Genomic DNA, 20,580 nt, shown 5'->3' with positions numbered 1-20,580 from the left:
GTTTTCTGAAACATAAAATGTCTGTAGAAGAATCACACTTCTGGCTGAAACCTTGAACTACACCTTTGTTCCTTTAGGGATAAATTCGGAGAATAGGGTATTACTGTATTTTCTTGCAAACTGAATACGTTTGGACAACATTTCCATACCTTAATAAAAAAGAACTGGATAAAAAGTGCAGACATGCAATTGGTTAACAATACAAAAACACAAAGAGAATATACCATAAATAGCTTTGAAAGAAGATTTTACTTTATATGTCGCTAGAAACAAATGTCTGAGTGTAGGGTGTCGTGTTTTTGGTCTATCTCATTTACAGCTATTATAAAGACAATGTTTCTGAAGGAAGGATACATTAGGAAAGTGCAAAGTTTCTGGCAGTGATGTTGTATTGCTTATGAGCAATATGTTCCTGTTGCCATGGAAGGCAGACTGCTTTTGATTCAGTTGCATGCTGTATTAGATACATAGGTTCAACTTGGGTGAAATACTAAGATTAAAGCATCGGCCAAAAATAAACATTCCTCACATGCATAATGTTCCTTGTTTGAATAAGAAAGTAAAAAATACGACTCTGGTGGGATTCGAACCCACAACCTTTGAATGACTTTGCCAATTCTCTTAGAAGTCCAACACGCTATCCATTGCGCCACAGAGCCAGATGAAAATCAACTTGCGTACATTAAGGGATGATCGAAGTTTTGTCAATCCAGTGTTTACTTCACATCATATTATCAAGCCTTCTGGGATACAAGAAAGAATAATTGTTTTCTGAAACATAAAATGTCTGTAGAAGAATCACACTTCTGGGTGAAACCTTGAACTACACTTTTGTTCCTTTAGGGATAAATTCGGAGAATAGGGTATTACTGTATTTTCTTGCAAACTGAATACGTTTGGACAACAATTCCATACCTTAATAAAAAAGAACTGGATAAAAAGTGCAGCCATACAATTGGTTAACAATACAAAAACACAAAGAGAATATACCATACATAGCTTTGAAAGAAGATTTTACTTTATATGTCGCTAGAAACAAATGTCTGAGTGTAGGGTGTCGTGTTTTTGGTCTATCTCATTTACAGCTATTATAAAGACAATGTTTCTGAAGGAAGGATACGTTAGGAAAGTGCAAAGTTTCTGGCAGTGATGTTGTATTGCTTATGAGCAATATGTTCCTGTTGCAATGGAAGGCAGACTGCTTTTGATTCAGTTGCATGCTGTATTAGATACATAGGTTCAACTTGGGTCAAATACTAAGATTAAAGCATCGGCCAAAAATAAACATTCCTCACATGCATAATGTTCCTTGTTTGAATAAGAAAGTAAAAAATACGACTCTGGTGGGATTCGAACCCACAACCTTTGAATGACTTTGCCAATTCACTTAGAAGTCCAACGCGCTATCCATTGCGCCACAGAGCCAGTTGAAAATCAACTTGCGTACATTAAGGGATGATCGAAGTTTTGTCAATCCAGTGTTTACTTCACATCATATTATCAAGCCTTCTGGGATACAAGAAAGAATAATTGTTTTCTGAAACATAAAATGTCTGTAGAAGAATCACACTTCTGGGTGAAACCTTGAACTACACCTTTGTTCCTTTAGGGATAAATTCGGAGAATAGGGTATTACTGTATTTTCTTGCAAACTGAATACGTTTGGACAACAATTCCATACCTTAATAAAAAAGAACTGGATAAAAAGTGCAGCCATACAATTGGTTAACAATACAAAAACACAAAGAGAATATACCATAAATAGCTTTGAAAGAAGATTTTACTTTATATGTCGCTAGAAACAAATGTCTGAGTGTAGGGTGTCGTGTTTTTGGTCTATCTCATTTACAGCTATTATAAAGACAATGTTTCTGAAGGAAGGATACGTTAGGAAAGTGCAAAGTTTCTGGCAGTGATGTTGTATTGCTTATGAGCAATATGTTCCTGTTGCAATGGAAGGCAGACTGCTTTTGATTCAGTTGCATGCTGTATTAGATACATAGGTTCAACTTGGGTCAAATACTAAGATTAAAGCATCGGCCAAAAATAAACATTCCTCACATGCATAATGTTCCTTGTTTGAATAAGAAAGTAAAAAATGCGACTCTGGTGGGATTCGAACCCACAACCTTTGAATGACTTTGCCAATTCACTTAGAAGTCCAACGCGCTATCCATTGCGCCACAGAGCCAGATGACAATCAACTTGCGTACATCAGGGGATGATCGAGGTTTTGTCAATCCAGTGTTTACTTCACATCATATTATCAAGCCTTCTGGGATACAAGAAAGAATAATTGTTTTCCGAAACATAAAATGTCTGTAGAAGAATCACACTTCTGGGTGAAACCTTGAACTACACCTTTTTTCCTTTAGGGATAAATTCGGAGAATAGGGTATTACAGTATTTTCTTGCCAAGTGAATTGGTTTGGACAACAATTCCATACCTTAATAAAAAAGAACTGGATAAAAAGTGCAGACATACAATTGGTTAACAATACAAAAACACAAAGAGAATATACCATAAATAGCTTTGAAAGAAGATTTTACTTTATATGTCGCTAGAAACAAATGTCTGAGCGTAGGGTGTCGTGTTTTGGTCTATCTCATTTACAGCTATTATAAAGACAATGTTTCTGAAGGAAGGATACATTAGAAAAGTGCCAAGTTTCTGGTAGTGATGTTGTATTGCTTATGAGCAATATGTTCCTGTTGCAATGAAAGGCAGACTGCTTTTGATTCAGTTGCATGCTGTATTAGATACATAGGTTCAACTTGGGTCAAATACTAAGATTAAAGCATCGGCCAAAAATAAACATTCCTCACATGCATAATGTTCCTTGTTTGAATAAGAAAGTAAAAAATGCAACTCTGGTGGTATTCAAAGCCACAACCTTTGAATGACTTTGCCAAATCACTTAGAAGTCCAACGCGCTATCCATTCCGCCACAGATCCAGATGAAAATTAACTTGCGTACATTAAGGGATGATCAAAGTTTTGTCAATCCAGTGTTTACTTCACATCATATTATCAAGCTTTCTGGGATACAAGAAAGAATAATTGTTTTCTGAAACATAAAATGTCTGTAGAAGAATCACACTTCTGGCTGAAACCTTGAACTACACCTTTGTTCCTTTAGGGATAAATTCGGAGAATAGGGTATTACTGTATTTTCTTGCAAACTGAATACGTTTGGACAACATTTCCATACCTTAATAAAAAAGAACTGGATAAAAAGTGCAGACATGCAATTGGTTAACAATACAAAAACACAAAGAGAATATACCATAAATAGCTTTGAAAGAAGATTTTACTTTATATGTCGCTAGAAACAAATGTCTGAGTGTAGGGTGTCGTGTTTTTGGTCTATCTCATTTACAGCTATTATAAAGACAATGTTTCTGAAGGAAGGATACATTAGGAAAGTGCAAAGTTTCTGGCAGTGATGTTGTATTGCTTATGAGCAATATGTTCCTGTTGCCATGGAAGGCAGACTGCTTTTGATTCAGTTGCATGCTGTATTAGATACATAGGTTCAACTTGGGTGAAATACTAAGATTAAAGCATCGGCCAAAAATAAACATTCCTCACATGCATAATGTTCCTTATTTGAATAAGAAAGTAAAAAATGCGACTCTGGTTGGATTCGAACCCACAACCTTTGAATGACTTTGCCAATTCACTTAGAAGTCCAACGCGCTATCCATTGCGCCACAGAGCCAGATGAAAATCCACTTGCATACAGTAAGGGATGATCGAAGTTTTGTCAATCCAGTGTTTACTTCACATCACATTATCAAGCCTTCTGGGATACATGAAAGAATGATTGTTTTCTGAAACATTAAATGTCTGTAGCAAGAATCACAGTTCGGGGTGAAACCTTGAACTGCACCTTTGTTCGCTTGGGGAGAAATTCAGAGAATAGGGTATTACAGTATTTTCTTGCCAAGTGAATTGGTTTGGACAACAATTTCATACCTTAATAAAAAAGAACTGGATAAAAAGTGCAGACATACAATTGGTTAACAATACAAAAACACAAAGATAGCTTTGAAAGAAGATTTTACTTTATATGTCGCTAGAAACAAATGTCTGAGTGTAGGGTGTCGTGTTTTTGGTCTATCTCATTTACAGCTATTATAAAGACAATGTTTCTGAAGGAAGGATACGTTAGGAAAGTGCAAAGTTTCTGGCAGTGATGTTGTATTGCTTATGAGCAATATGTTCCTGTTGCAATGGAAGGCAGACTGCTTTTGATTCAGTTGCATGCTGTATTAGATACATAGGTTCAACTTGGGTCAAATACTAAGATTAAAGCATCGGCCAAAAATAAACATTCCTCACATGCATAATGTTCCTTGTTTGAATAAGAAAGTAAAAAATACGACTCTGGTGGGATTCGAACCCACAACCTTTGAATGACTTTGCCAATTCACTTAGAAGTCCAACGCGCTATCCATTGCGCCACAGAGCCAGTTGAAAATCAACTTGCGTACATTAAGGGATGATCGAAGTTTTGTCAATCCAGTGTTTACTTCACATCATATTATCAAGCCTTCTGGGATACAAGAAAGAATAATTGTTTTCTGAAACATAAAATGTCTGTAGAAGAATCACACTTCTGGGTGAAACCTTGAACTACACCTTTGTTCCTTTAGGGATAAATTCGGAGAATAGGGTATTACTGTATTTTCTTGCAAACTGAATACGTTTGGACAACAATTCCATACCTTAATAAAAAAGAACTGGATAAAAAGTGCAGCCATACAATTGGTTAACAATACAAAAACACAAAGAGAATATACCATAAATAGCTTTGAAAGAAGATTTTACTTTATATGTCGCTAGAAACAAATGTCTGAGTGTAGGGTGTCGTGTTTTTGGTCTATCTCATTTACAGCTATTATAAAGACAATGTTTCTGAAGGAAGGATACGTTAGGAAAGTGCAAAGTTTCTGGCAGTGATGTTGTATTGCTTATGAGCAATATGTTCCTGTTGCAATGGAAGGCAGACTGCTTTTGATTCAGTTGCATGCTGTATTAGATACATAGGTTCAACTTGGGTCAAATACTAAGATTAAAGCATCGGCCAAAAATAAACATTCCTCACATGCATAATGTTCCTTGTTTGAATAAGAAAGTAAAAAATGCGACTCTGGTGGGATTCGAACCCACAACCTTTGAATGACTTTGCCAATTCACTTAGAAGTCCAACGCGCTATCCATTGCGCCACAGAGCCAGATGACAATCAACTTGCGTACATCAGGGGATGATCGAGGTTTTGTCAATCCAGTGTTTACTTCACATCATATTATCAAGCCTTCTGGGATACAAGAAAGAATAATTGTTTTCCGAAACATAAAATGTCTGTAGAAGAATCACACTTCTGGGTGAAACCTTGAACTACACCTTTTTTCCTTTAGGGATAAATTCGGAGAATAGGGTATTACAGTATTTTCTTGCCAAGTGAATTGGTTTGGACAACAATTCCATACCTTAATAAAAAAGAACTGGATAAAAAGTGCAGACATACAATTGGTTAACAATACAAAAACACAAAGAGAATATACCATAAATAGCTTTGAAAGAAGATTTTACTTTATATGTCGCTAGAAACAAATGTCTGAGCGTAGGGTGTCGTGTTTTGGTCTATCTCATTTACAGCTATTATAAAGACAATGTTTCTGAAGGAAGGATACATTAGAAAAGTGCCAAGTTTCTGGTAGTGATGTTGTATTGCTTATGAGCAATATGTTCCTGTTGCAATGAAAGGCAGACTGCTTTTGATTCAGTTGCATGCTGTATTAGATACATAGGTTCAACTTGGGTCAAATACTAAGATTAAAGCATCGGCCAAAAATAAACATTCCTCACATGCATAATGTTCCTTGTTTGAATAAGAAAGTAAAAAATGCAACTCTGGTGGTATTCAAAGCCACAACCTTTGAATGACTTTGCCAATTCACTTAGAAGTCCAACGCGCTATCCATTCCGCCACAGATCCAGATGAAAATTAACTTGCGTACATTAAGGGATGATCAAAGTTTTGTCAATCCAGTGTTTACTTCACATCATATTATCAAGCTTTCTGGGATACAAGAAAGAATAATTGTTTTCTGAAACATAAAATGTCTGTAGAAGAATCACACTTCTGGCTGAAACCTTGAACTACACCTTTGTTCCTTTAGGGATAAATTCGGAGAATAGGGTATTACTGTATTTTCTTGCAAACTGAATACGTTTGGACAACATTTCCATACCTTAATAAAAAAGAACTGGATAAAAAGTGCAGACATGCAATTGGTTAACAATACAAAAACACAAAGAGAATATACCATAAATAGCTTTGAAAGAAGATTTTACTTTATATGTCGCTAGAAACAAATGTCTGAGTGTAGGGTGTCGTGTTTTTGGTCTATCTCATTTACAGCTATTATAAAGACAATGTTTCTGAAGGAAGGATACATTAGGAAAGTGCAAAGTTTCTGGCAGTGATGTTGTATTGCTTATGAGCAATATGTTCCTGTTGCCATGGAAGGCAGACTGCTTTTGATTCAGTTGCATGCTGTATTAGATACATAGGTTCAACTTGGGTGAAATACTAAGATTAAAGCATCGGCCAAAAATAAACATTCCTCACATGCATAATGTTCCTTATTTGAATAAGAAAGTAAAAAATGCGACTCTGGTTGGATTCGAACCCACAACCTTTGAATGACTTTGCCAATTCACTTAGAAGTCCAACGCGCTATCCATTGCGCCACAGAGCCAGATGAAAATCCACTTGCATACAGTAAGGGATGATCGAAGTTTTGTCAATCCAGTGTTTACTTCACATCACATTATCAAGCCTTCTGGGATACATGAAAGAATGATTGTTTTCTGAAACATTAAATGTCTGTAGCAAGAATCACAGTTCGGGGTGAAACCTTGAACTGCACCTTTGTTCGCTTGGGGAGAAATTCAGAGAATAGGGTATTACAGTATTTTCTTGCCAAGTGAATTGGTTTGGACAACAATTTCATACCTTAATAAAAAAGAACTGGATAAAAAGTGCAGACATACAATTGGTTAACAATACAAAAACACAAAGATAGCTTTGAAAGAAGATTTTACTTTATATGTCGCTAGAAACAAATGTCTGAGTGTAGGGTGTCGTGTTTTTGGTCTATCTCATTTACAGCTATTATAAAGACAATGTTTCTGAAGGAAGGATACATTAGGAAAGTGCAAAGTTTCTGGCAGTGATGTTGTATTGCTTATGAGCAATATGTTCCTGTTGCAATGGAAGGCAGACTGCTTTTGATTCAGTTGCATGCTGTATTAGATACATAGGTTCAACTTGGGTCAAATACTAAGATTAAAGCATCGGCCAAAAATAAACATTCCTGACATGCATAATGTTCCTTGTTTGAATTAGAAAGTAAAAAATGCGACTCTGGTGGGATTCGAACCCACAACCTTTGAATGACTTTGCCAATTCACTTAGAAGTCCAACGCGCTATCGATTGCACCACAGAGCCAGACGAAAATCAACTTGCGTACATTAAGGGATGATCGAAGTTTTGTCAATCCAGTGTTTACTTCACATCATATTATCAAGCCTTCTGGGATACAAGAAAGAATAATTGTTTTCTGAAACATAAAATGTCTGTAGAAGAATCACACTTCTGGGTGAAACCTTGAACTACACCTTTGTTCCTTTAGGGATAAATTCGGAGAATAGGGTATTACTGTATTTTCTTGCAAACTGAATACGTTTGGACAACAATTCCATACCTTAATAAAAAAGAACTGGATAAAAAGTGCAGCCATACAATTGGTTAACAATACAAAAACACAAAGAGAATATACCATAAATAGCTTTGAAAGAAGATTTTACTTTATATGTCGCTAGAAACAAATGTCTGAGTGTAGGGTGTCGTGTTTTTGGTCTATCTCATTTACAGCTATTATAAAGACAATGTTTCTGAAGGAAGGATACATTAGGAAAGTGCAAAGTTTTTGGCAGTGATGTTGTATTCCTTATGAGCAATATGTTCCTGTTGCAATGGAAGGCAGACTGCTTTTGATTCAGTTGCATGTTGTATTAGATACATAGGTTCAACTTGGGTCAAATACTAAGATTAAAGCATCGGCCAAAAATAAACATTCCTCACATGCATAATGTTCCTTGTTTGAATAAGAAAGTAAAAAATACGACTCTGGTGGGATTCGAACCCACAACCTTTGAATGACTTTGCCAATTCTCTTAGAAGTCCAACACGCTATCCATTGCGCCACAGAGCCATATGAAAATCAACTTGCATACATTAAGGGATGATCGAAGTTTTGTCAATCCAGTGTTTACTTCACATCATATTATCAAGCCTTCTGGGATACAAGAAAGAATAATTGTTTTCTGAAACATAAAATGTCTGTAGAAGAATCACACTTCTGGGTGAAACCTTGAACTACACTTTTGTTCCTTTAGGGATAAATTCGGAGAATAGGGTATTACTGTATTTTCTTGCAAACTGAATACGTTTGGACAACAATTCCATACCTTAATAAAAAAGAACTGGATAAAAAGTGCAGCCATACAATTGGTTAACAATACAAAAACACAAAGAGAATATACCATACATAGCTTTGAAAGAAGATTTTACTTTATATGTCGCTAGAAACAAATGTCTGAGTGTAGGGTGTCGTGTTTTTGGTCTATCTCATTTACAGCTATTATAAAGACAATGTTTCTGAAGGAAGGATACGTTAGGAAAGTGCAAAGTTTCTGGCAGTGATGTTGTATTGCTTATGAGCAATATGTTCCTGTTGCAATGGAAGGCAGACTGCTTTTGATTCAGTTGCATGCTGTATTAGATACATAGGTTCAACTTGGGTCAAATACTAAGATTAAAGCATCGGCCAAAAATAAACATTCCTCACATGCATAATGTTCCTTGTTTGAATAAGAAAGTAAAAAATGCGACTCTGGTGGGATTCGAACCCACAACCTTTGAATGACTTTGCCAATTCACTTAGAAGTCCAACGCGCTATCCATTGCGCCACAGAGCCAGATGACAATCAACTTGCGTACATCAGGGGATGATCGAGGTTTTGTCAATCCAGTGTTTACTTCACATCATATTATCAAGCCTTCTGGGATACAAGAAAGAATAATTGTTTTCCGAAACATAAAATGTCTGTAGAAGAATCACACTTCTGGGTGAAACCTTGAACTACACCTTTTTTCCTTTAGGGATAAATTCGGAGAATAGGGTATTACAGTATTTTCTTGCCAAGTGAATTGGTTTGGACAACAATTCCATACCTTAATAAAAAAGAACTGGATAAAAAGTGCAGACATACAATTGGTTAACAATACAAAAACACAAAGAGAATATACCATAAATAGCTTTGAAAGAAGATTTTACTTTATATGTCGCTAGAAACAAATGTCTGAGCGTAGGGTGTCGTGTTTTGGTCTATCTCATTTACAGCTATTATAAAGACAATGTTTCTGAAGGAAGGATACATTAGAAAAGTGCCAAGTTTCTGGTAGTGATGTTGTATTGCTTATGAGCAATATGTTCCTGTTGCAATGAAAGGCAGACTGCTTTTGATTCAGTTGCATGCTGTATTAGATACATAGGTTCAACTTGGGTCAAATACTAAGATTAAAGCATCGGCCAAAAATAAACATTCCTCACATGCATAATGTTCCTTGTTTGAATAAGAAAGTAAAAAATGCAACTCTGGTGGTATTCAAAGCCACAACCTTTGAATGACTTTGCCAATTCACTTAGAAGTCCAACGCGCTATCCATTCCGCCACAGATCCAGATGAAAATTAACTTGCGTACATTAAGGGATGATCAAAGTTTTGTCAATCCAGTGTTTACTTCACATCATATTATCAAGCTTTCTGGGATACAAGAAAGAATAATTGTTTTCTGAAACATAAAATGTCTGTAGAAGAATCACACTTCTGGCTGAAACCTTGAACTACACCTTTGTTCCTTTAGGGATAAATTCGGAGAATAGGGTATTACTGTATTTTCTTGCAAACTGAATACGTTTGGACAACATTTCCATACCTTAATAAAAAAGAACTGGATAAAAAGTGCAGACATGCAATTGGTTAACAATACAAAAACACAAAGAGAATATACCATAAATAGCTTTGAAAGAAGATTTTACTTTATATGTCGCTAGAAACAAATGTCTGAGTGTAGGGTGTCGTGTTTTTGGTCTATCTCATTTACAGCTATTATAAAGACAATGTTTCTGAAGGAAGGATACATTAGGAAAGTGCAAAGTTTCTGGCAGTGATGTTGTATTGCTTATGAGCAATATGTTCCTGTTGCCATGGAAGGCAGACTGCTTTTGATTCAGTTGCATGCTGTATTAGATACATAGGTTCAACTTGGGTGAAATACTAAGATTAAAGCATCGGCCAAAAATAAACATTCCTCACATGCATAATGTTCCTTGTTTGAATAAGAAAGTAAAAAATACGACTCTGGTGGGATTCGAACCCACAACCTTTGAATGACTTTGCCAATTCTCTTAGAAGTCCAACACGCTATCCATTGCGCCACAGAGCCAGATGAAAATCAACTTGCGTACATTAAGGGATGATCGAAGTTTTGTCAATCCAGTGTTTACTTCACATCATATTATCAAGCCTTCTGGGATACAAGAAAGAATAATTGTTTTCTGAAACATAAAATGTCTGTAGAAGAATCACACTTCTGGGTGAAACCTTGAACTACACTTTTGTTCCTTTAGGGATAAATTCGGAGAATAGGGTATTACTGTATTTTCTTGCAAACTGAATACGTTTGGACAACAATTCCATACCTTAATAAAAAAGAACTGGATAAAAAGTGCAGCCATACAATTGGTTAACAATACAAAAACACAAAGAGAATATACCATACATAGCTTTGAAAGAAGATTTTACTTTATATGTCGCTAGAAACAAATGTCTGAGTGTAGGGTGTCGTGTTTTTGGTCTATCTCATTTACAGCTATTATAAAGACAATGTTTCTGAAGGAAGGATACGTTAGGAAAGTGCAAAGTTTCTGGCAGTGATGTTGTATTGCTTATGAGCAATATGTTCCTGTTGCAATGGAAGGCAGACTGCTTTTGATTCAGTTGCATGCTGTATTAGATACATAGGTTCAACTTGGGTCAAATACTAAGATTAAAGCATCGGCCAAAAATAAACATTCCTCACATGCATAATGTTCCTTGTTTGAATAAGAAAGTAAAAAATACGACTCTGGTGGGATTCGAACCCACAACCTTTGAATGACTTTGCCAATTCACTTAGAAGTCCAACGCGCTATCCATTGCGCCACAGAGCCAGTTGAAAATCAACTTGCGTACATTAAGGGATGATCGAAGTTTTGTCAATCCAGTGTTTACTTCACATCATATTATCAAGCCTTCTGGGATACAAGAAAGAATAATTGTTTTCTGAAACATAAAATGTCTGTAGAAGAATCACACTTCTGGGTGAAACCTTGAACTACACCTTTGTTCCTTTAGGGATAAATTCGGAGAATAGGGTATTACTGTATTTTCTTGCAAACTGAATACGTTTGGACAACAATTCCATACCTTAATAAAAAAGAACTGGATAAAAAGTGCAGCCATACAATTGGTTAACAATACAAAAACACAAAGAGAATATACCATAAATAGCTTTGAAAGAAGATTTTACTTTATATGTCGCTAGAAACAAATGTCTGAGTGTAGGGTGTCGTGTTTTTGGTCTATCTCATTTACAGCTATTATAAAGACAATGTTTCTGAAGGAAGGATACGTTAGGAAAGTGCAAAGTTTCTGGCAGTGATGTTGTATTGCTTATGAGCAATATGTTCCTGTTGCAATGGAAGGCAGACTGCTTTTGATTCAGTTGCATGCTGTATTAGATACATAGGTTCAACTTGGGTCAAATACTAAGATTAAAGCATCGGCCAAAAATAAACATTCCTCACATGCATAATGTTCCTTGTTTGAATAAGAAAGTAAAAAATGCGACTCTGGTGGGATTCGAACCCACAACCTTTGAATGACTTTGCCAATTCACTTAGAAGTCCAACGCGCTATCCATTGCGCCACAGAGCCAGATGACAATCAACTTGCGTACATCAGGGGATGATCGAGGTTTTGTCAATCCAGTGTTTACTTCACATCATATTATCAAGCCTTCTGGGATACAAGAAAGAATAATTGTTTTCCGAAACATAAAATGTCTGTAGAAGAATCACACTTCTGGGTGAAACCTTGAACTACACCTTTTTTCCTTTAGGGATAAATTCGGAGAATAGGGTATTACAGTATTTTCTTGCCAAGTGAATTGGTTTGGACAACAATTCCATACCTTAATAAAAAAGAACTGGATAAAAAGTGCAGACATAGAATTGGTTAACAATACAAAAACACAAAGAGAATATACCATACATAGCTTTGAAAGAAGATTTTACTTTATATGTCGCTAGAAACAAATGTCTGAGTGTAGGGTGTCGTGTTTTTGGTCTATCTCATTTACAGCTATTATAAAGACAATGTTTCTGAAGGAAGGATACGTTAGGAAAGTGCAAAGTTTCTGGCAGTGATGTTGTATTGCTTATGAGCAATATGTTCCTGTTGCAATGGAAGGCAGACTGCTTTTGATTCAGTTGCATGCTGTATTAGATACATAGGTTCAACTTGGGTCAAATACTAAGATTAAAGCATCGGCCAAAAATAAACATTCCTCACATGCATAATGTTCCTTGTTTGAATAAGAAAGTAAAAAATACGACTCTGGTGGGATTCGAACCCACAACCTTTGAATGACTTTGCCAATTCACTTAGAAGTCCAACGCGCTATCCATTGCGCCACAGAGCCAGTTGAAAATCAACTTGCGTACATTAAGGGATGATCGAAGTTTTGTCAATCCAGTGTTTACTTCACATCATATTATCAAGCCTTCTGGGATACAAGAAAGAATAATTGTTTTCTGAAACATAAAATGTCTGTAGAAGAATCACACTTCTGGGTGAAACCTTGAACTACACCTTTGTTCCTTTAGGGATAAATTCGGAGAATAGGGTATTACTGTATTTTCTTGCAAACTGAATACGTTTGGACAACAATTCCATACCTTAATAAAAAAGAACTGGATAAAAAGTGCAGCCATACAATTGGTTAACAATACAAAAACACAAAGAGAATATACCATAAATAGCTTTGAAAGAAGATTTTACTTTATATGTCGCTAGAAACAAATGTCTGAGTGTAGGGTGTCGTGTTTTTGGTCTATCTCATTTACAGCTATTATAAAGACAATGTTTCTGAAGGAAGGATACGTTAGGAAAGTGCAAAGTTTCTGGCAGTGATGTTGTATTGCTTATGAGCAATATGTTCCTGTTGCAATGGAAGGCAGACTGCTTTTGATTCAGTTGCATGCTGTATTAGATACATAGGTTCAACTTGGGTCAAATACTAAGATTAAAGCATCGGCCAAAAATAAACATTCCTCACATGCATAATGTTCCTTGTTTGAATAAGAAAGTAAAAAATGCGACTCTGGTGGGATTCGAACCCACAACCTTTGAATGACTTTGCCAATTCACTTAGAAGTCCAACGCGCTATCCATTGCGCCACAGAGCCAGATGACAATCAACTTGCGTACATCAGGGGATGATCGAGGTTTTGTCAATCCAGTGTTTACTTCACATCATATTATCAAGCCTTCTGGGATACAAGAAAGAATAATTGTTTTCCGAAACATAAAATGTCTGTAGAAGAATCACACTTCTGGGTGAAACCTTGAACTACACCTTTTTTCCTTTAGGGATAAATTCGGAGAATAGGGTATTACAGTATTTTCTTGCCAAGTGAATTGGTTTGGACAACAATTCCATACCTTAATAAAAAAGAACTGGATAAAAAGTGCAGACATACAATTGGTTAACAATACAAAAACACAAAGAGAATATACCATAAATAGCTTTGAAAGAAGATTTTACTTTATATGTCGCTAGAAACAAATGTCTGAGCGTAGGGTGTCGTGTTTTGGTCTATCTCATTTACAGCTATTATAAAGACAATGTTTCTGAAGGAAGGATACATTAGAAAAGTGCCAAGTTTCTGGTAGTGATGTTGTATTGCTTATGAGCAATATGTTCCTGTTGCAATGAAAGGCAGACTGCTTTTGATTCAGTTGCATGCTGTATTAGATACATAGGTTCAACTTGGGTCAAATACTAAGATTAAAGCATCGGCCAAAAATAAACATTCCTCACATGCATAATGTTCCTTGTTTGAATAAGAAAGTAAAAAATGCAACTCTGGTGGTATTCAAAGCCACAACCTTTGAATGACTTTGCCAATTCACTTAGAAGTCCAACGCGCTATCCATTCCGCCACAGATCCAGATGAAAATTAACTTGCGTACACTAAGGGATGATCAAAGTTTTGTCAATCCAGTGTTTACTTCACATCATATTATCAAGCTTTCTGGGATACAAGAAAGAATAATTGTTTTCTGAAACATAAAATGTCTGTAGAAGAATCACACTTCTGGCTGAAACCTTGAACTACACCTTTGTTCCTTTAGGGATAAATTCGGAGAATAGGGTATTACTGTATTTTCTTGCAAACTGAATACGTTTGGACAACATTTCCATACCTTAATAAAAAAGAACTGGATAAAAAGTGCAGACATGCAATTGGTTAACAATACAAAAACACAAAGAGAATATACCATAAATAGCTTTGAAAGAAGATTTTACTTTATATGTCGCTAGAAACAAATGTCTGAGTGTAGGGTGTCGTGTTTTTGGTCTATCTCATTTACAGCTATTATAAAGACAATGTTTCTGAAGGAAGGATACATTAGGAAAGTGCAAAGTTTCTGGCAGTGATGTTGTATTGCTTATGAGCAATATGTTCCTGTTGCCATGGAAGGCAGACTGCTTTTGATTCAGTTGCATGCTGTATTAGATACATAGGTTCAACTTGGGTGAAATACTAAGATTAAAGCATCGGCCAAAAATAAACATTCCTCACATGCATAATGTTCCTTATTTGAATAAGAAAGTAAAAAATGTGACTCTGGTTGGATTCGAACCCACAACCTTTGAATGACTTTGCCAATTCACTTAGAAGTCCAACGCGCTATCCATTGCGCCACAGAGCCAGATGAAAATCCACTTGCATACAGTAAGGGATGATCGAAGTTTTGTCAATCCAGTGTTTACTTCACATCACATTATCAAGCCTTCTGGGATACATGAAAGAATGATTGTTTTCTGAAACATTAAATGTCTGTAGCAAGAATCACAGTTCGGGGTGAAACCTTGAACTGCACCTTTGTTCGCTTGGGGAGAAATTCAGAGAATAGGGTATTACAGTATTTTCTTGCCAAGTGAATTGGTTTGGACAACAATTTCATACCTTAATAAAAAAGAACTGGATAAAAAGTGCAGACATACAATTGGTTAACAATACAAAAACACAAAGATAGCTTTGAAAGAAGATTTTACTTTATATGTCGCTAGAAACAAATGTCTGAGTGTAGGGTGTCGTGTTTTTGGTCTATCTCATTCACAGCTATTATAAAGACAATGTTTCTGAAGGAAGGATACATTAGGAAAGTGCAAAGTTTCTGGCAGTGATGTTGTATTGCTTATGAGCAATATGTTCCTGTTGCAATGGAAGGCAGACTGCTTTTGATTCAGTTGCATGCTGTATTAGATACATAGGTTCAACTTGGGTCAAATACTAAGATTAAAGCATCGGCCAAAAATAAACATTCCTGACATGCATAATGTTCCTTGTTTGAATTAGAAAGTAAAAAATGCGACTCTGGTGGGATTCGAACCCACAACCTTTGAATGACTTTGCCAATTCACTTAGAAGTCCAACGCGCTATCGATTGCACCACAGAGCCAGACGAAAATCAACTTGCGTACATTAAGGGATGATCGAAGTTTTGTCAATCCAGTGTTTACTTCACATCATATTATCAAGCCTTCTGGGATACAAGAAAGAATAATTGTTTTCTGAAACATAAAATGTCTGTAGAAGAATCACACTTCTGGGTGAAACCTTGAACTACACCTTTGTTCCTTTAGGGATAAATTCGGAGAATAGGGTATTACTGTATTTTCTTGCAAACTGAATACGTTTGGACAACAATTCCATACCTTAATAAAAAAGAACTGGATAAAAAGTGCAGCCATACAATTGGTTAACAATACAAAAACACAAAGAGAATATACCATAAATAGCTTTGAAAGAAGATTTTACTTTATATGTCGCTAGAAACAAATGTCTGAGTGTAGGGTGTCGTGTTTTTGGTCTATCTCATTTACAGCTATTATAAAGACAATGTTTCTGAAGGAAGGATACATTAGGAAAGTGCAAAGTTTTTGGCAGTGATGTTGTATTCCTTATGAGCAATATGTTCCTGTTGCAATGGAAGGCAGACTGCTTTTGATTCAGTTGCATGTTGTATTAGATACATAGGTTCAACTTGGGTCAAATACTAAGATTAAAGCATCGGCCAAAAATAAACATTCCTCACATGCATAATGTTCCTTGTTTGAATAAGAAAGTAAAAAATACGACTCTGGTGGGATTCGAACCCACAACCTTTGAATGACTTTGCCAATTCTCTTAGAAGTCCAACACGCTATCCATTGCGCCACAGAGCCAGATGAAAATCAACTTGCGTACATTAAGGGATGATCGAAGTTTTGTCAATCCAGTGTTTACTTCACATCATATTATCAAGCCTTCTGGGATACAAGAAAGAATAATTGTTTTCTGAAACATAAAATGTCTGTAGAAGAATCACACTTCTGGGTGAAACCTTGAACTACACTTTTGTTCCTTTAGGGATAAATTCGGAGAATAGGGTATTACTGTATTTTCTTGCAAACTGAATACGTTTGGACAACAATTCCATACCTTAATAAAAAAGAACTGGATAAAAAGTGCAGCCATACAATTGGTTAACAATACAAAAACACAAAGAGAATATACCATACATAGCTTTGAAAGAAGATTTTACTTTATATGTCGCTAGAAACAAATGTCTGAGTGTAGGGTGTCGTGTTTTTGGTCTATCTCATTTACAGCTATTATAAAGACAATGTTTCTGAAGGAAGGATACATTAGAAAAGTGCCAAGTTTCTGGTAGTGATGTTGTATTGCTTATGAGCAATATGTTCCTGTTGCAATGAAAGGCAGACTGCTTTTGATTCAGTTGCATGCTGTATTAGATACATAGGTTCAACTTGGGTCAAATACTAAGATTAAAGCATCGGCCAAAAATAAACATTCCTCACATGCATAATGTTCCTTGTTTGAATAAGAAAGTAAAAAATGCAACTCTGGTGGTATTCAAAGCCACAACCTTTGAATGACTTTGCCAATTCACTTAGAAGTCCAACGCGCTATCCATTCCGCCACAGATCCAGATGAAAATTAACTTGCGTACATTAAGGGATGATCAAAGTTTTGTCAATCCAGTGTTTACTTCACATCATATTATCAAGCTTTCTGGGATACAAGAAAGAATAATTGTTTTCTGAAACATAAAATGTCTGTAGAAGAATCACACTTCTGGCTGAAACCTTGAACTACACCTTTGTTCCTTTAGGGATAAATTCGGAGAATAGGGTATTACTGTATTTTCTTGCAAACTGAATACGTTTGGACAACATTTCCATACCTTAATAAAAAAGAACTGGATAAAAAGTGCAGACATGCAATTGGTTAACAATACAAAAACACAAAGAGAATATACCATAAATAGCTTTGAAAGAAGATTTTACTTTATATGTCGCTAGAAACAAATGTCTGAGTGTAGGGTGTCGTGTTTTTGGTCTATCTCATTTACAGCTATTATAAAGACAATGTTTCTGAAGGAAGGATACATTAGGAAAGTGCAAAGTTTCTGGCAGTGATGTTGTATTGCTTATGAGCAATATGTTCCTGTTGCCATGGAAGGCAGACTGCTTTTGATTCAGTTGCATGCTGTATTAGATACATAGGTTCAACTTGGGTGAAATACTAAGATTAAAGCATTGGCCAAAAATAAACATTCCTCACATGCATAATGTTCCTTGTTTGAATAAGAAAGTAAAAAATACGACTCTGGTGGGATTCGAACCCACAACCTTTGAATGACTTTGCCAATTCTCTTAGAAGTCCAACACGCTATCCATTGCGCCACAGAGCCAGATGAAAATCAACTTGCGTACATTAAGGGATGATCGAAGTTTTGTCAATCCAGTGTTTACTTCACATCATATTATCAAGCCTTCTGGGATACAAGAAAGAATAATTGTTTTCTGAAACATAAAATGTCTGTAGAAGAATCACACTTCTGGGTGAAACCTTGAACTACACTTTTGTTCCTTTAGGGATAAATTCGGAGAATAGGGTATTACTGTATTTTCTTGCAAACTGAATACGTTTGGACAACAATTCCATACCTTAATAAAAAAGAACTGGATAAAAAGTGCAGCCATACAATTGGTTAACAATACAAAAACACAAAGAGAATATACCATAAATAGCTTTGAAAGAAGATTTTACTTTATATGTCGCTAGAAACAAATGTCTGAGTGTAGGGTGTCGTGTTTTTGGTCTATCTCATTTACAGCTATTATAAAGACAATGTTTCTGAAGGAAGGATACATTAGGAAAGTGCAAAGTTTCTGGCAGTGATGTTGTATTGCTTATGAGCAATATGTTCCTGTTGCAATGGAAGGCAGACTGCTTTTGATTCAGTTGCATGCTGTATTAGATACATAGGTTCAACTTGGGTCAAATACTAAGATTAAAGCATCGGCCAAAAATAAACATTCCTCACATGCATAATGTTCCTTGTTTGAATAAGAAAGTAAAAAATACGACTCTGGTGGGATTCGAACCCACAACCTTTGAATGACTTTGCCAATTCACTTAGAAGTCCAACGCGCTATCCATTGCGCCACAGAGCCAGTTGAAAATCAACTTGCGTACATTAAGGGATGATCGAAGTTTTGTCAATCCAGTGTTTACTTCACATCATATTATCAAGCCTTCTGGGATACAAGAAAGAATAATTGTTTTCTGAAACATAAAATGTCTGTAGAAGAATCACACTTCTGGGTGAAACCTTGAACTACACCTTTGTTCCTTTAGGGATAAATTCGGAGAATAGGGTATTACTGTATTTTCTTGCAAACTGAATACGTTTGGACAACAATTCCATACCTTAATAAAAAAGAACTGGATAAAAAGTGCAGCCATACAATTGGTTAACAATACAAAAACACAAAGAGAATATACCATAAATAGCTTTGAAAGAAGATTTTACTTTATATGTCGCTAGAAACAAATGTCTGAGTGTAGGGTGTCGTGTTTTTGGTCTATCTCATTTACAGCTATTATAAAGACAATGTTTCTGAAGGAAGGATACGTTAGGAAAGTGCAAAGTTTCTGGCAGTGATGTTGAATTGCTTATGAGCAATATGTTCCTGTTGCAATGGAAGGCAGACTGCTTTTGATTCAGTTGCATGCTGTATTAGATACATAGGTTCAACTTGGGTCAAATACTAAGATTAAAGCATCGGCCAAAAATAAACATTCCTCACATGCATAATGTTCCTTGTTTGAATAAGAAAGTAAAAAATGCGACTCTGGTGGGATTCGAACCCACAACCTTTGAATGACTTTGTCAATTCACTTAGAAGTCCAACGCGCTATCCATTGCGCCACAGAGCCAGATGACAATCAACTTGCGTACATCAGGGGATGATCGAGGTTTTGTCAATCCAGTGTTTACTTCACATCATATTATCAAGCCTTCTGGGATACAAGAAAGAATAATTGTTTTCCGAAACATAAAATGTCTGTAGAAGAATCACACTTCTGGGTGAAACCTTGAACTACACCTTTTTTCCTTTAGGGATAAATTCGGAGAATAGGGTATTACAGTATTTTCTTGCCAAGTGAATTGGTTTGGACAACAATTCCATACCTTAATAAAAAAGAACTGGATAAAAAGTGCAGACATACAATTGGTTAACAATACAAAAACACAAAGAGAATATACCATAAATAGCTTTGAAAGAAGATTTTACTTTATATGTCGCTAGAAACAAATGTCTGAGCGTAGGGTGTCGTGTTTTGGTCTATCTCATTTACAGCTATTATAAAGACAATGTTTCTGAAGGAAGGATACATTAGAAAAGTGCCAAGTTTCTGGTAGTGATGTTGTATTGCTTATGAGCAATATGTTCCTGTTGCAATGAAAGGCAGACTGCTTTTGATTCAGTTGCATGCTGTATTAGATACATAGGTTCAACTTGGGTCAAATACTAAGATTAAAGCATCGGCCAAAAATAAACATTCCTCACATGCATAATGTTCCTTGTTTGAATAAGAAAGTAAAAAATGCAACTCTGGTGGTATTCAAAGCCACAACCTTTGAATGACTTTGCCAATTCACTTAGAAGTCCAACGCGCTATCCATTCCGCCACAGATCCAGATGAAAATTAACTTGCGTACATTAAGGGATGATCAAAGTTTTGTCAA

General features: G+C 35.9%; 16 non-coding genes across 16 annotated transcripts; all 16 read right to left on the bottom strand.

The window, feature by feature from the left end:
• Positions 1–569: 569 nt before the first annotated feature.
• TRNAR-UCU (transfer RNA arginine (anticodon UCU)) lies at positions 570–659 on the bottom strand. Its single transcript is given in 2 exon segments — positions 570–605; positions 623–659. It is a non-coding gene; the product is annotated as a tRNA-Arg (tRNA).
• Positions 660–1,335: 676 nt separating this feature from the next.
• On the bottom strand, positions 1,336–1,425 carry TRNAR-UCU (transfer RNA arginine (anticodon UCU)). Its single transcript is given in 2 exon segments — positions 1,336–1,371; positions 1,389–1,425. It is a non-coding gene; the product is annotated as a tRNA-Arg (tRNA).
• Positions 1,426–2,101: 676 nt separating this feature from the next.
• TRNAR-UCU (transfer RNA arginine (anticodon UCU)) lies at positions 2,102–2,191 on the bottom strand. The gene is given in 2 exon segments: positions 2,102–2,137; positions 2,155–2,191. It is a non-coding gene; the product is annotated as a tRNA-Arg (tRNA).
• A 2,194-nt stretch (positions 2,192–4,385) lies between these two features.
• Positions 4,386–4,475, bottom strand: TRNAR-UCU (transfer RNA arginine (anticodon UCU)). Its single transcript is given in 2 exon segments — positions 4,386–4,421; positions 4,439–4,475. It is a non-coding gene; the product is annotated as a tRNA-Arg (tRNA).
• A 676-nt stretch (positions 4,476–5,151) lies between these two features.
• TRNAR-UCU (transfer RNA arginine (anticodon UCU)) lies at positions 5,152–5,241 on the bottom strand. Its single transcript is given in 2 exon segments — positions 5,152–5,187; positions 5,205–5,241. It is a non-coding gene; the product is annotated as a tRNA-Arg (tRNA).
• Positions 5,242–8,201: 2,960 nt separating this feature from the next.
• Positions 8,202–8,291, bottom strand: TRNAR-UCU (transfer RNA arginine (anticodon UCU)). The gene is given in 2 exon segments: positions 8,202–8,237; positions 8,255–8,291. It is a non-coding gene; the product is annotated as a tRNA-Arg (tRNA).
• A 676-nt stretch (positions 8,292–8,967) lies between these two features.
• Positions 8,968–9,057, bottom strand: TRNAR-UCU (transfer RNA arginine (anticodon UCU)). Its single transcript is given in 2 exon segments — positions 8,968–9,003; positions 9,021–9,057. It is a non-coding gene; the product is annotated as a tRNA-Arg (tRNA).
• A 1,441-nt stretch (positions 9,058–10,498) lies between these two features.
• Positions 10,499–10,588, bottom strand: TRNAR-UCU (transfer RNA arginine (anticodon UCU)). Its single transcript is given in 2 exon segments — positions 10,499–10,534; positions 10,552–10,588. It is a non-coding gene; the product is annotated as a tRNA-Arg (tRNA).
• Positions 10,589–11,264: 676 nt separating this feature from the next.
• TRNAR-UCU (transfer RNA arginine (anticodon UCU)) lies at positions 11,265–11,354 on the bottom strand. The gene is given in 2 exon segments: positions 11,265–11,300; positions 11,318–11,354. It is a non-coding gene; the product is annotated as a tRNA-Arg (tRNA).
• A 676-nt stretch (positions 11,355–12,030) lies between these two features.
• Positions 12,031–12,120, bottom strand: TRNAR-UCU (transfer RNA arginine (anticodon UCU)). The gene is given in 2 exon segments: positions 12,031–12,066; positions 12,084–12,120. It is a non-coding gene; the product is annotated as a tRNA-Arg (tRNA).
• A 676-nt stretch (positions 12,121–12,796) lies between these two features.
• On the bottom strand, positions 12,797–12,886 carry TRNAR-UCU (transfer RNA arginine (anticodon UCU)). Its single transcript is given in 2 exon segments — positions 12,797–12,832; positions 12,850–12,886. It is a non-coding gene; the product is annotated as a tRNA-Arg (tRNA).
• A 676-nt stretch (positions 12,887–13,562) lies between these two features.
• TRNAR-UCU (transfer RNA arginine (anticodon UCU)) lies at positions 13,563–13,652 on the bottom strand. Its single transcript is given in 2 exon segments — positions 13,563–13,598; positions 13,616–13,652. It is a non-coding gene; the product is annotated as a tRNA-Arg (tRNA).
• Positions 13,653–16,612: 2,960 nt separating this feature from the next.
• TRNAR-UCU (transfer RNA arginine (anticodon UCU)) lies at positions 16,613–16,702 on the bottom strand. Its single transcript is given in 2 exon segments — positions 16,613–16,648; positions 16,666–16,702. It is a non-coding gene; the product is annotated as a tRNA-Arg (tRNA).
• Positions 16,703–18,144: 1,442 nt separating this feature from the next.
• Positions 18,145–18,234, bottom strand: TRNAR-UCU (transfer RNA arginine (anticodon UCU)). Its single transcript is given in 2 exon segments — positions 18,145–18,180; positions 18,198–18,234. It is a non-coding gene; the product is annotated as a tRNA-Arg (tRNA).
• Positions 18,235–18,910: 676 nt separating this feature from the next.
• Positions 18,911–19,000, bottom strand: TRNAR-UCU (transfer RNA arginine (anticodon UCU)). Its single transcript is given in 2 exon segments — positions 18,911–18,946; positions 18,964–19,000. It is a non-coding gene; the product is annotated as a tRNA-Arg (tRNA).
• Positions 19,001–19,676: 676 nt separating this feature from the next.
• On the bottom strand, positions 19,677–19,766 carry TRNAR-UCU (transfer RNA arginine (anticodon UCU)). Its single transcript is given in 2 exon segments — positions 19,677–19,712; positions 19,730–19,766. It is a non-coding gene; the product is annotated as a tRNA-Arg (tRNA).
• Positions 19,767–20,580: the final 814 nt, after the last annotated feature.

The sequence above is a fragment of the Ambystoma mexicanum genome, assembly GCF_040938575.1.
Source record: "Ambystoma mexicanum isolate Mex_15411 chromosome 12 unlocalized genomic scaffold, UKY_AmexF1_1 Mex_chr12_unloc.1, whole genome shotgun sequence".
Lineage (NCBI taxonomy): Eukaryota > Metazoa > Chordata > Amphibia > Caudata > Ambystomatidae > Ambystoma > Ambystoma mexicanum.
The sequence above is the reverse complement of the archived record's forward strand: the minus strand, read 5'-3'. Positions and strand labels throughout refer to the sequence as shown.